This window comes from Crotalus tigris, unplaced genomic scaffold (assembly GCF_016545835.1).
Source record: "Crotalus tigris isolate CLP2741 ecotype Arizona unplaced genomic scaffold, ASM1654583v1 scf7180000020218.1340706, whole genome shotgun sequence".
Taxonomy (NCBI): domain Eukaryota; kingdom Metazoa; phylum Chordata; class Lepidosauria; order Squamata; family Viperidae; genus Crotalus; species Crotalus tigris.
Window position 1 is genome coordinate 735,885 of NW_024097911.1, and position 14,405 is coordinate 750,289.

At 44.7% G+C, this 14,405-nt stretch overlaps 1 long non-coding RNA gene across 1 annotated transcript in view; it reads left to right on the top strand.

The window, feature by feature from the left end:
• Positions 1-8,095: 8,095 nt before the first annotated feature.
• LOC120318426 overlaps positions 8,096-14,405 on the top strand; it is a 28,665-nt gene continuing 22,355 nt past the window's right edge. Inside the window, exon 1 of the long non-coding RNA XR_005559498.1 lies at positions 8,096-8,210. This is a non-coding gene — a long non-coding RNA (uncharacterized LOC120318426). The remainder of the gene's footprint in view (positions 8,211-14,405) is intronic.

Here is a 14,405-nt window from a genome sequence, read left to right on the forward strand (position 1 = left end):
TATTGCTTCTTTTTGTCCTACAGAATCTTGACCTTTAAATCATTCATGTGGCATCAAAGGATTTCATTTTTCATCACTTTCTGGTATTTAAAGAAGCCTTTAGACTAGTTTTTACCACCTTTCTTTGTAAATCCCACAGAAGCATCACCCAAAATTTCTTGCTGCTGCTTTTTCTTGATTTGTCTTTTGTAATCTCATGTTAGTAATCTCAGTTTTATTGTCTTCCATGCCTTCAAACTCTACAACGTTATGTCAGGTTAAAGGTTTTTTTAAAATTTTCTCATTGTCTTCTAAAAGTTTATCCATTGAAATATGTATCCTTTCTGAGATGTTAATTATTAATACTTCAATCCATGTAAAAAAAACTCTTTAAGATAAGAAAAAGATATATCGTAGCTGATTTAACCATTTTAGCTCTTTTCTGCCTTGCTCTTCAGTTCTCTCTAGCGTCCATTTGCAACCTTCATCAAGCCTCAGTTACTAATATGTAGTTCAGTTTCAAGTCATTTCTCACAAATATATTATTTAACTATGTAATTTTTCAAATCTCACAGCAAAAATAACATTCCAAAATCTTTCTGGTCTGCCAATCCATTTAAAACTTTCTTTTCTTTTCTTTTTTTGCAAATGTAGCTGACAAATGTGGCTGGCATCTGAAAAAAGACCACTTGGTAACATATAAACCCTAGTTCAGGGGTAGGCAACCTTGGCTCTTTTATGACTCATGGACTTCAACTCCCAGAATTCCTGAGCCAGCCATGCTGAGGGGAAAGGGAGAGGTTTCCAAGCTGAGCTATGCTGGCTCAGGAATTCTAGGAGTTGAAGTCCACGAGTCATAAAAGAGCCAAGGTTGCCTACCCCTGTACTAGACTAACCGCTGAAAGATAGGTATCATTAAATTGTATGTATTGCTAGGGTGACTAGCTGGGGTTGAAAAAGCATTTCTCAAATCCCTCTTTTAGTTTTTTGATCATAACTTGTACTTTCTGAAATACCAAATTGAGGTCTTCTCTTTGAAGCATGGCTGGCTCAGGAATTCTGGGAGTTGAAGTCCATGAGTCATAAAAGAGCCAGGGTTGCCTACCCCTGCCCTAGTTGAAAGTTGTTTTTAAAAAGTTTGATGAAATTATAATAGTTGCAAAAATAATCAGATTCGACTAATTGTAGATAAACCAGATGCACAGAAGGAATTTGATCTGAAAGCAGATTTGGTGGAGATCGAAAGAAATAAAATTTTTACAGAACTGATTGGATTGTACATGCCTTCCTGAAATTCAAGCCTGCATTCTTTACAAAGCAGAAAAACAGACTAAGTGGAGCCAAGTGATGAACTGGTTTTCCCTAAGAGGACCGAAGATGATTGGGGAATGGATTTATCGTACTTAACTGGAAAATAACTTCATCTGGATTTTTTGGGGGAAGATAGATCAACTTTGATAAGAGACAATATTAAGAAACAAATGTCGATATGTGATCCATATGGGAACTAATATTGCTGTAATTCAACTAGAGGGGATTATATGTGTATATGTGTTTTTAATGCATTTTTGATGTCTTGTTTGCTTTGTGTATTTTAACATTTTTATAAAATCAAATATATTTCCAAAAAATCCTTTTTTTTTTGCCAATAGTATGTAATTGTTAATTGTTGAGACTCTATTTAAAATTCCTTAAATCTGAAGAAGAAAGTAAAACTCACCAGGCGTCAAGTTCAGCTCGCCATTTTGAAGATCTCTAATATCCATAAAGTACTGTAATTAAAATGAATATTTTCAAAAGTGATTGAAAAGTGACAAAGTTTGGCTTTCTGGCCTTCTGAAAGGCTCTGCCATTGCTAAGAACGAAGGTGTTGTTTCCCTCAGCTCCTGGTGCTCAAATCTGTGGGAGGAGGCTGTTTTACAGTCTCTTCAGGAGAAGTTGCTATTCAAAGCACTGTTGGATAATCTGATCTCCTTATCCAGAGAAATTCTAAGAACTAATCTACTTAACAGTCTTTTGTTCTGTAGAGTGGTCATCATCTCTGTTGGTTTGTGAAGACATCTTCAGTCATCTATGATTCACGCCAGAAACCAGTGGATAGGTCTATCAAAAATATTGAACCTGAAGGTTCAGATTGAGGCAGTATGCTTTCAAACAACAACACTGCTACTGTAGATGCATATGTATCTATCTCCTGCTTGTCAGCATTCCAGAAGTACCTGCTTGGCTGCTATGAAAAACCAAGCCCATTAAGATAAATTTTGGCCTGATTCAGTAGGACTTTTTTAAAAGTTTAACAATGTATATAGCTACCCATCTGGCAATACAATGGCTGTAGGTGGTGAACAATGACTCCAAACGAAACCACAATATAGGTAATCAGAAGCAACAAAATAAATGTGTACCGCCTTATGTGAACATTCCCTTACTAGTCCGAACAGTGGAATCCGAGGGCTTGCTTCACTTCCTGGCCCAAAAGCCTGGCAGAACAACCAGTTCTGCAATGCTTTACAAAATGGTTGGTGCCTTCTAGATCTCTGAGGGAATGTAATTCTACAAGATAGACACTTTGACACAAAAGACCCAAGTCTTAGCTCCTGCCATATGGCATGCTTTAATAGATGGGATCTGATGGCTCTGTTGAGATGTGCAACTGGAGGTAGGCAGTGTTGCAAATAACCTGTGCCTGTGCCCTGCAGGGCATTATAGGAGACAATCAAATGCATCTGGAAGCCAATGAACTTCTCACAGCAGTGGTACTACATCAGTGCAATGTGAAATGGACAAAACTGCCTTTGTCATGGCATTTGGGACCATTTGAAGTGTCCGAATGCTTTTCAGGATAGAACCGAATAATATCTGTTACAATACTATCAGGTCTCTGTCATTGTTTAACATCTGCATGAAGCCATTGGGGTAGTCTTACATCAACACAGTAAGAGGCATGATCAGTGTAACAATTAAGACATCTCTGCCCCAAGTGATGCTATTGAGGTTCTTTCCCACTGTCCACTTCGTCACAACTCAACAACAAACTCTTTCCACAGAACCAGGCAAGATCATCTCTCAGAGACCTCTATAGGCTCTTTACAACTAGATTCCAACTCTGAGCCAATCCAAGCAAGTATATGACAGATACTTGGAATAATCCTCATAGTGGCCCTATCAGTATCCACTGTGTCTTCTGTACCCAGGAAGGACTGGGTCGTCTTAAATAGGACCACCAACTGGCTCTCTCTGGATGCAAGAAAGCCAGAAAAATAACTACTTTGTTATCTGTATCATTGTTATCTGTAGCATGTAAAGCCTAAGAAATGCACTTACACTGGTTTAATCAGATTCATTCTGTGCATCTCTATCCCCCGATTCTTATAACCCAACTTTGCAAACAGAATCTCACAACCAGCTACTTCTAGAGCAGCAACCCTAGAATTTAGCAGGTTTCTCAGATGACAATGGCTTCATTCTTACAGTAGGCTTGGGCTGGTGACCGATATCACACATCAAATCTAGCAAGGCAGATCTCTGACAGGGGTCCCGACACCTCTGCCCCATGCCAAGTCACGTTTTGGTACTGCAGACAATGTCAGCTCTCATTTACAATTAAATCATGGATGAAGGAACTTTGTTACAGGCTGAGCGTGCATCAAGTAATTTTAGGTCAATGTCAGATGCTCTGAAGCCCTGGTTTCATGGCTTGGGGTAGAACACAATGGGCTTGAAGATATCAGAACTAAATACTGAGGTCACCTTCCCTGTAGTGTAAGCAACCTGCTTCTGATTCCTGCCAATTTGATTCCTGCCAATCTTGCCAGTCACCATCACTATACTTTTGTTTTCCTCTTCTTCCCATTCATTCCAAACCCTTCAACCCCATCTGTTTCCCTTCCAACCTCTTGAACCTCCAGCCATACCACCTGGAGCTAGTGCTAAGTTCAGGGATGTTCCTGATGAGCACTCAGCATCCCCTTAGTCAGCAGTGCCAGCTAACCAGCCTTCCCATTTTCTTTCTAGCCACCTCCAACCTATACTTTCCACCCCATCTACTAATTACCTGGTTCTTATCCAGATAGTAGGGAGTGGGGATTCAGGTAAAAAATAATGCTCTAACAAGGTAAGTTGGCCCATATTACACACCTAGGTTCCCATCTCTTAACTGGGAAATAAAAGGTGCCACCCGGGTTAACACCCACCCACCAGCAATACCTACCAAAAACCTTCCAGTCTAAAGCTCAAAAGTCAAGAAGTGTAGTAGAGCATAGAATAATAGACTTGGGAGGGACCTTGGAGGTCTTCTAGTCCAACCTCCTGCTTGAGCAGGAGACCCTATACCAGTGATGGCGAACCGTTTAGAGACCGAGTGCCCAAACTGCAACCCAAAACTACTTATTTATCACCGGGTGCCAGGTGGGCGTGGCCCACTGGGTGGTCATGGCAATGGTGGTCATGGCAGACTGGGTGGATGTGGCCAAGGTGGGTGTGATCACTTTGATGTTACTCGTGGGGACGGATGCCTGTGGGGGCCAGGCAGGGTTGGGGGGGATCCAGGGGGTCTCTGGGAGGTGGGGCAGTGGGCAGGAGGCTTGTCCTGGTGGGTGAAGCGAGGCAAGGTGAGGCAGGGTGGGAGTGCCATTGTCACAGGGCAAGGCGAGGCAGGGGCCAGGGCAGCTGCTGCCTGACACCATCAGCCCCCCCCCCACAGAGGCCAGTGAGTGCATGGTGCTGGGATGCATCTGGCCACGTGGGTCCTCGGCGAGTTAGCGGGCGGCTGGTTGAAGAGGGATGGTTGCCATCTCCAGGGCATGGCGCATGTGCCCATAGAGAGGGCTCTGAATGCCGCCTCTGGCATGCGTGCCATAGGTTCGCTATCACTGCCCTATACCAATTCAGGTAAACAATTGTCCAGTCTCTTTTTGAAAGCTTCCAGTGAAGGAGCACCCACAACTTCTGAAGGTGAGTTGTTCCATTGGTTGATTGCTCTCGCCATTAGGAAATGTCTTCTATGTTCTAGGTTGCTTCTCTCCTTACTTAGTTTCCATCCATTGTTTCTCGTCTTGCCTTTTGGTGCTTTGGAAAATAGTTTGACCCCCTCGTCTTTGTAGGAGCCCCTCAAATATTGGAACACTCCTATCATGCCTCCCCTTCTTTTCATTAGACTGGACATACCCCATTCTTCATATGTTTTAGACTCCAGCCCCCTAATAATTTCTGTTGGTCTTTTCTGCACTCTTTATAATATCAACTCTTTATATATCAAGAGTAAGAGAACCTTAAAGCTGATGTTAAACAAGGTCCAACGTGATAGATGAAATTGGTCGCTGATTCATATGGATAATTCAACAGAAGCTGCAGATCCACCAGCCTGCTCCCACTCCACTCCATATTTATACCATCCTAGAGCCTCTGCATCGGTACCCTAACGGTCAGATAATGAAAAAAAAAGTAATTATTGGAACAAAAATGTTGGCCCTGAAGATTGCTTGACTACCTGAAGTTCAGAATAGATTGTTTCTGCATATATGTGACTTTAAAATAGGGCAGTGGTTCTCAACCTGTGGGTCGGGACCCCATTTGGGGTCGAACGACCATTTCACGGGGGTCTCCAAACAATGCAGTCCGCCATTTCCCCCCCCCTTTTCCTTAGCTGTGCTACTCCCTTTTATTCTATTGGCTTTTGAAAGCCAATAGAATAGACTCTCTTGAATAGAGTCTAATTCTATTGGCTTTCAAAAGCCAATAGGAATTGTCCAGGCTGTCTCTGCCCTGCTGAGCCCACCAAAAGTCCCATTCTGCAAACGGTGCTGCACCAGTTGAGTAGTCCTCGACTTACGACCGGTTGAGTAGTCCTCGACTTACGACCGGTTTGTCGCGGCATTAAAAAGGTTGAGAACCACTGAAATAGGGAAAAGGGCTACCAATTTCCATCATGTGGCCACAATCTAAATTCATTTCTTGATGGTTAAATTCCTACAGGGACTGTTAGTGCACAGTAGCGGTAGAGCTTCAGACTGTATTCATGTAGTTAAAATGTGCTGAAATTTCTCTAGCATCTCATTCTTAGCATAAGCATTTATCTTATTTTTAGCAGAGAGAGTGATTTGTGCAAGACCAACTGTCTTATTGCACTATTTATTACTATGGGCTGCATGTTCATTTACATATACGGGACTAAGAGTAATCCTTGGAGTGCTGCATTATTAGACTTCAAAGTTGACTAAGCCTTCTCATTTTTAATCAGCGTGCTTTTAAATTCTGTGATTGTACTTTTAAATTATCCCTAAGTTGTTGTGATCCTGCAGGCTTTAACCTTGTATTCATAAGATCTTGGATTTCCTGTGATTGAACATTTGTTCTACCGCATAAAACAAATTTTAATTATAGAAAAGTAATATGTGCTGTATAAAAGGTCTTCTGTGGAGTTCCAGACTTAGAATCATAGGGCTGGAAGGGACCTTAAAGGTCCTCTAGTCCAGGGCTTTTCAACCTTTTCACCTATTGCACCACTTTTAGGATATGGCAATATCCGAGTACCACCAGTCGCCTAGCAAGGTGTCAAAATCTTGATGACCCCCCCCCAAAAAAAGAAAAAAAAGGAAAAAAGTGATAAAGTACAGGTAATCCTCGACTTACAACAGTTCACTTAGTGACTGTTCGAAGTTACAATGGCACTGAAAAAAGTGCCCCCCAAGCCACATCCAAGCAAGACACCTGCCTGCCCGCCCGGTGGCACTCTTCTTTCTATCTGAGGTTTCCATTGTTGTGAGCATTTCTGTTGAGGATTGGCAGCGGGGGTGGGGTGGGGGTGTTTGGTTTTTATTCCCCCCATCTGCTGGGTGGTTGCAGCAGGTTTTGGTCACTTCACATGATCCTGGGACACTGTGACCGTCATAAATATGAATCAATTGCCCAAGCATCTGAATGTAAATCACAAGACCCTGGAGATGCTGCAACATTCCAGCTGATCGGCGCTTCTTCTGGGCTCAGCAGAAGCGCCAGGATCAGCGCCGAGCTCCAGCTGGAGCCTGGCGCTGATCCTGGCACTTCCACTGAGCCCTGACAGCCCCAAATAAGCGCTGATCAGCTGGAAAGCAACACTGATCCTGGCGCTTCCACTGAGCCCTGAAAGCCCTGCAGCTCCAGCAATTTCTCGCTCAGGCTTGTGCGGTGCTGCCACCAGTTCAGCTCATTCCCCTCCCCCGCTACCACTTTTCTAGGATGGTCACGTACCACAGGTGGTACCCGTACCACTGGTTGAAAAGCCCTGCTCTAGTCCAACCCCCTGTCCAAGGCAGGAATCCTTATGCCATCCTAGACAAATGGTTTTCCAATCTTTTCTTGAAAACTTCCAGTGATGGAGCACCCACAACTCCAGAAGGAAAGCTATTTCTATTTAATAATTATTCTCTAATAGTCAGGAGAACAATTTCCAGGTCCAATCTCCCTCTGATGAGTTTCCAGCCATTGCTTCTTGTCCTGCCCTCAGGTGCTATGGAAAATAAACCAGTGCCCTCTTCTCTGTGACAGCCCTTCAGGTATTGGAAGATTGCTATCATGTCTCCACTAAGCCTTCTTTTCGTTAAGACTAAACATATCTAGTTTCCTTAGCCAATCATCATACAATTTAGTCTCCAATCCTCCTGGCTCTTTCTTTGCTGTTGATAGTATGACAGCATTGGCCATTCAGTACTGGCTTTCTGAGAGGTCAGCCTGAACTAGATCTAGGATGTTCATCACCTCAACCCAGTGGATTCTTCAAGCAACAGGTGAGGGAATCACCTGATCAAAGAACTACAGACCTGACACAGGTTGGCCATCAAGCCTTTGTGACTAAAGGAAATGACAATGGGAAATCTATGGACACAAGGGAAGCTTGCAGTAGTTTTTCCACTCTTTGATGTTTTTAGTTCAAGGCAATTACTGGCCCAGATTCTGCATCGTTATTTTGCCAGAAGTCACCCCAAGCAGATGTTTGGAACGCTCCTGCCGGTGGAAAAGAAAACACCGATCTTTCTCCCAATTCCTCTCTTCCTTGGCAGGCTCCAGCTATTTCCCCTTATTGTGGTGATTTCAGGAATCTATAGTGGGAGGGGAAATTTTTCCTCTTTTGCTCAGCTAGTAGAAAAGCTGGCTGAAAGTATCTTTTGGTGCGGTGCGGTGCGTGGGGAGTCTTTTTGTTAGAGCAGGCCCAGAAAAATAGATGTGTGATTATCTCTTTCCAGGATGGAATGTGGGTAAGTGTGTGTGGGGGGGAGGGGGGTAAGAGTCTAGACTGGGTCAAGATTGTGCCAAGTCAAGCAATAGACTGGCTACATTTTGTTGTGTCTTGAATGCTTTCTGCTACTCAACCCCTCTGCTCCACCCACTCCTGTGCATTCCATCTTTCCATCCATTCCTCTTTCTGCCGATTTCTTCTACCTCTTCTCCTTCAAAAAAGCCCCCTCTTGGAAAATAAGGGAATAACGTTGGTGCCTTGCAACAACCTTATAAAATCAATTTGTTTGGTGGATTGGGAGGTGCATGTCAATTCCTTGATTGCGCTGAATTATTGAGGCCCGTCTCCTGAGATCAAAACCAAAACACTCTTCTTTGGTGTTTATTATGGTAATTATTTATAAAGTGCTTAAGGTGTGTTATGTGCAGAATATAGATTAAAACTCATACTTAGTGGCAGCACCTACCTGTTCTTGGCAAAAAGTAAGCAGGATCAGGCCAGGTTAATACTTGGAGGCGAGACCGTCAGGAAACACCAAGAGGGTAGGCGAGAATGAGAAGGCTAAAAACATCCCTGAAAGAAGGGAAGGACAAGCCATTTTGTATTCTTGCCAAGGAAACTGCATGAACATGGATATGAAATCTTCAGAAACTGAGTTTGACTTCAGAGAGACTTTATAGATTGAAAAGTCTATAAGTCTATAGTTCCCGCCCAGAAGCTTACAGTCTAACACAGTGATGGCGAACCTTTTAGAGACCGAGTGCCCAAACTGCAACCCCAAACGCACTTATTTATTGCAAAGTGCCAGGGCCGCATCAGCATTGTGGTGCTCTCAGGAGGAGCAGGGGGCGTGGCCCACTGGGTGGGCAAGGCTGCTGGGTGGGCATAGCTGTGGTGATTACAGCTGCGGTGGTCATGGCAGACTGGGTGGGCGTGGCCGGGGTGGGTGGGCCAGGACCAGGTAGTGGGGACCAGTCCCTCGCCATCTCTGGGGCATTCCCAGGGGCCAATGCTGCTTGCTCGCTCACTTCCTGCCCTGTCACTTCCAAACACCACATTCTTGCTACTCTGGTGAACTCTGCTGGGGCGATGGCGTGCGTGCCCACAGAGAGGGCTCTGAGTGCCGCCTCTGGCACACGTGCCATAGATTCGCCAGCACTGGTCTAACATGATATGAAAAGAAAAAGGGGTGAAGAGGGAAAAGAGTTACTAGGGGGCCCTGAGTAAACTTTCCCAAAGAGGGGTACCCTGCTTTTGCCAGGTATCATGGCTTTTGTATTTTAGAAAAAAAATCATCGACTGAACTGCAGCTGAAGCTGTTCAAAGCTCTTTGGACCTCTACATTTAATTAATTTTTTTAAAAAACAATTTTTATGAAGTTTTACAAAGGACATAAGCCAACGAATAAAGAGTAACAGCAACAAAGAAGAAAAAAGCACAAAAAGAAAGAATAAAAAGAAATAGAAGTTTCCAATTTTCTTTCCAGCAAATATAAGTGCAATTACAACATTATCTATGATTACAAAAAAAAAAAAGGTCACCTTTCCTTATTATCTAGTCAAAACCGCACATCATAAGTCCATTTTTTTTTTCATTTCATGCAAAAAGTCTACAGGGGTTCCAGTCAGCCATAAATGCAGATATTTTTTTCTCTAATCAAAGAGGTTAATTTAGCCATCTACATTTCATTAAATTAATAAGTGCAGTGGCGAACGGAGGGCAGCTTTCAGACAGGAACAGCCAGGCTCCTGACTGAGTGGACCCAGGAAGGTGGTCAAGAACAAAGAATCCGGGGCCATTGAGAAGCAGCAGAGCTGCTGTTTTTGGCTCCGTTTGTGGGAAGCCCTCCCATTTACCTAAGAGGCACCCACAATTATCTGCTCTTGTGCAAATCTCGGTCACAGCTTCAGGCCTGAGTAAGCAGGCTCAGGTTGTGGTCACTGCTGCTTTGAACCTGCTTTCCACAATCACCTGCAAGTCACTTTTGTCAGCTTATTTGATCAGCAAGTAGAGCGTCCAAAAGCCTCGCAAGTTTTCAGCTTTTCCTTGAATGTATGGATAGGCAAAATTATGATTACTTCAGGGGAAATGTGAAATAATTTCCTGTAGTAACAGTCTCTTTGCAAAACGGAATTTATTTTTTTTAAAATGAGTATCATGCTCTCTCATATATTGTACTATCCCTCAGAAAGAGGCCAGTGATGGCATTTTAGCTGTGGGGAAATAGGGTTTTCTTGTCCCCAGTCATTCAGAGATGATGCTCCCCTGACCCGCCTCTTTCACCCTCCCTTCGCTTCCCCTTTGCATACAAAACACATTTGCCCCTTCCTAAAAAGGGTTTATGGCAGGATCTCAGAATTCCAGCCCTGTGAATCATCCCACACCAGGTCTCTCGGTGGTGCCAATTATAGCTCGCCCGTTTTTGTTTTTGTTTTAATCCTCCCGCTTCTCCCGCTTGGGCTGCACCAATGGGGGTTCCTCCCATTCCCTTGTTTATTCCTTTGGGATGCTTGCGTTGCCGGGCTTGGGGGATGGGGAGAATAAACGAAATGCCCCGTTAGCCTCACACCACTTTTGCACCTCTATTGATAGAGATTATCTCGGGGGAGGGGAGGGAAGGACTAAAGGGGGGGGCAGATTCCTAGTTCCTTGGGAATGTGGGTGTGTGAAAAGGATGATCTGATGCTCCAGAAAGGGATTAGAAGAGGCTGGGATGCAGAAGCTTTCTTACTATAAAAGGAGCGTGTTGGAAGAGGGGAGGGCGAAGAAGATTGCTAGATGGTTCGGCGACAGATGAAAGGGTGTGGAACATCTTTTTTGTGTCGGGGAGGGGCGGCGTGCAAAATTAGCTCGAGGCGCTCCCTGCTTGTGCCGAAATGGGTCGATGGCCACCAGATGGCGCCATTGCCTCGCCGAATAGCCTGGCGTCGCCTTGGCTCTCAGAAGCCCAGTTTTAGGGTTTTTTTTTTTTTTAAAAAAAAACGGGTTTCAGACGCGGGAATCTTTAACCCTAGTTTCTTCGCACCCCTTCCGACAACCAACCTCGATCGCTACGCCGCCGCGGTTGGCTCTCAGGGTCTCTTTTTCCCGGTCAGGAGCAACTGCACTTCAACATCAGGAAAGCGGGGAACACGACCAAACCAGACCCTTCCCAGCCCATCATCCCCAGCTGCTGAAATGCTGCGTCCCGGGGAACCATGAAACGTCTTTCTTGTTTAGGGGAGGGGTCTTTCCCCCCTTTTTCGAAGGGGAGGAATCATTACTTCCCGGCTCTAGAACCCTCCCCTTGGTTGGAGTTTTTTTTGGGGGGGGCCGCCGGGGGAGGGCGCAGGCCCGGGCAGACGGTCGAGGAGCTCGTGCCGCTGGAAGCAGACGAAGCTTCCAGCCCTCATCTGCAAGCCATTTCCTCAGGCTGAGGTCTCCAATATCATCCATAGCAAGAGGGGTTAGGCAGGGGAAAAGGCATTTACCTCCCAGATCTTTTTCCTTCTTCAGATCCCACTTCCCTCCTTCGGATCTTCACCTACCCTGAAGGGCCTAGAAGAAGCCAGAACTGGCTGCAGAGGCTACAGAGACTGACCTCCCCCTGCATCCCAAAATAAGCGTTTTGTCTCGGATTCTTATTATTAATGCTTATTTGTGTCTCACCTTGCCCTTAATAATAGCAATACACAATAACAAAAGACAAAGGAACGAGAAAGGGGGTCGTCGTTTTCTAATCTGGGCCTGGGGCTTCCCGTCTCTTTAAACTCGATTTATAATCCACTGTTATTCTTCAAGGACTGTCCTACTATAACAGCTATTCCTGTGGGAACTAGATTGGGGCTTAGTTGTGAGAAGACCAGAGCAGGGGAAGGGCTGAGCACTGCCCCTCTGCCTGCTTGAAATGCTGATTTGTTGATCAGCTTTCTTCCTGGGCTCCCTCTGACTGAACCTAATGGATTTCTCCTGGATTTCCCAAAGCCAGCGCTTGAACCATGGGCTGCAGTTTCTGGATACTGTATTTCTCCCTCCCCACCCCCCTGTCCTTGTTTCTGAATCTGAGGTGCATAGCAGGGGAGTTAAGCTCCCTCTTCCATTCCCACCTCTCCCTGGCTGAAGACACAATTGGCACACAATGCCAGCGCAGTATGCAATTAATGTTCTAAAAGGCCCCTGATTGTAATTAATCTTTATGAGGCTGCTCTGAACTTCTAGCCGATTCACATTATAATCTTTTGCTTCTCTCTACCCAGAGGCAGAAACGGGGAGGAGGGTGGAGAAGTGGAGAGAAGGGGATGGAGATTTTTTATAGGCACACAATAGTCTGTAACCCAGTGCTAGACTGCTTTTAAATTAGAGAGAGGTGTTAAACGCCATTTAGGTTTTTTTCTTTGGGACCATACCTTGGTTACTGAAGAGACAACGTGGAAGGGCTGGCGGCGGGGGGGGCTTTTTCAAATGGGGGTCTTCCAGAGATGTGGAATTGCCATTCTCATTGTGCCAGCATAGAAGAATTAGAGGGCTGATCCTATCTGGGCACTGGAGAAGGCTTGGATTTCAAGATTCCTTCCAAACAACGTAGGGAACTACTTAGGAGTTTATTCCCCACCTCATTCCTCCGTGTCTGCTGGCTGTGGCAAAACACTACACATTCCAGAACTGTGGAGTTTGGGCTAGGGGTGTTGCTTACTCCACCTTTTGTTAGCAGTTTTTTTGTTTGTTCATTTGCTTCATCTTAAGGTTTCTTGTGGTCTGTGCGATGGCCAGTGAGACTGGGGTCTCCACATGACTAGAGTGTCTCTGTTCAGATCCATAGGTCCCCTTGTTCAGAAAAACCCAATCCAATAAGGAATGTTGTGTTGGAGGAATGTAACAGTCTGCCCAGCCCATCTATATGCCTCAGAGAAACTACTCCCTTGCTTTTTCTCAATGATTGATATTCAGAGATAGGATGCTTCTGATCCAGAAACAGTAAATGGCCAGTAATGGTAGTCAATGACATGCTTGTTTGTTTGTTTGTTTCCCAGCATTATTATTTAGATAAATAACTCAAGGTGACCAACATACCTAGTACAGTACTACCTTGGTACTCAGCTGCTTTGAAACTCATTGAATTTGGTACTCAATACATTTTGACATGAAAATTTTGTCCTGGTCCTCATCATTTGTTTGATATTCAATGCGCAAGCTAGAACCTGTCAGTGTCAGCTGCCTTATGACTTACTACATTACTCCCTATGGCAATGGTTCTCAACCTGTGGGTCGGGACCCCATTTGGGGTCGAATGACTGTTTCACGGGGGTCGCCAAACAACGCAGTCCGCCATTTTTTCCCCCTTTTCCTTAGCTGTGCTACTCCCTTTTATTCTATTGGCTTTTGAAAGCCAATAGAATAGACTCTCTTGAATAGAGTCTAATTCTATTGGCTTTCAAAAGCCAATAGGAATTGTCCAGGCTGTCTCTGCCCTGCTGAGCCCGCCAAAAGTCCCATTCTGCAAACGGTGCTGCACCAGTTGAGTAGTCCTCGACTTACGACCGGTTGAGTAGTCCTCGACTTACGACCAGTTGGGGGTCACGGTATTAAAAAGGTTGAGAACCACTGCCCTATGGGAAAAATTTGTTTGATACTCATTGTTTTTTGGTACATTGTGCCTTCCAGAACCAATTAACAATGAGTACTAAGGTACTATTGTACTTCCTCTTCCAATTTTTCCCACAACTTGGTGACTTGGGCTGAGAGATAGGGACTTTCTCAAGGTCATCCAGCCGGCTTTCTTCCGTAAGACAAAACTAGAACTCATAGTCTCCTAGTTCCCAGCCTGGTGCCTTAACCACTAGACCAAACTGGCTCAGTTTGTCATAAATGTGGTGTTTAAAATTAATACATGTGTAAATTATTTTTCTGTCCCGACTGATTGGTGGGACACCATTTCCAGTACATGTGGTTGAACAGAGTGTGGCAGTAGCAGCACTAGTCACCTGCCCCATCTTAAAGGTTGAGCAGACTTCTCTGGTGCTACATGTCAGGGAACGCATGTGTCTGTCATTCAGGGAGGGTTGCATAGGTGTTCCATTTATATGTCTGCAAATGTAATGTTCTGGCTGGGGGACATTCAAACAGCAAAGCATAGAACAGGAAGTCAGACCAACCAAACAACAGGTAGGACATGCACCTTTTGCACAACACATTGTTGGGATTTGGGAGGTGTGTGCATTGGCCTGTCTGCAGCCAT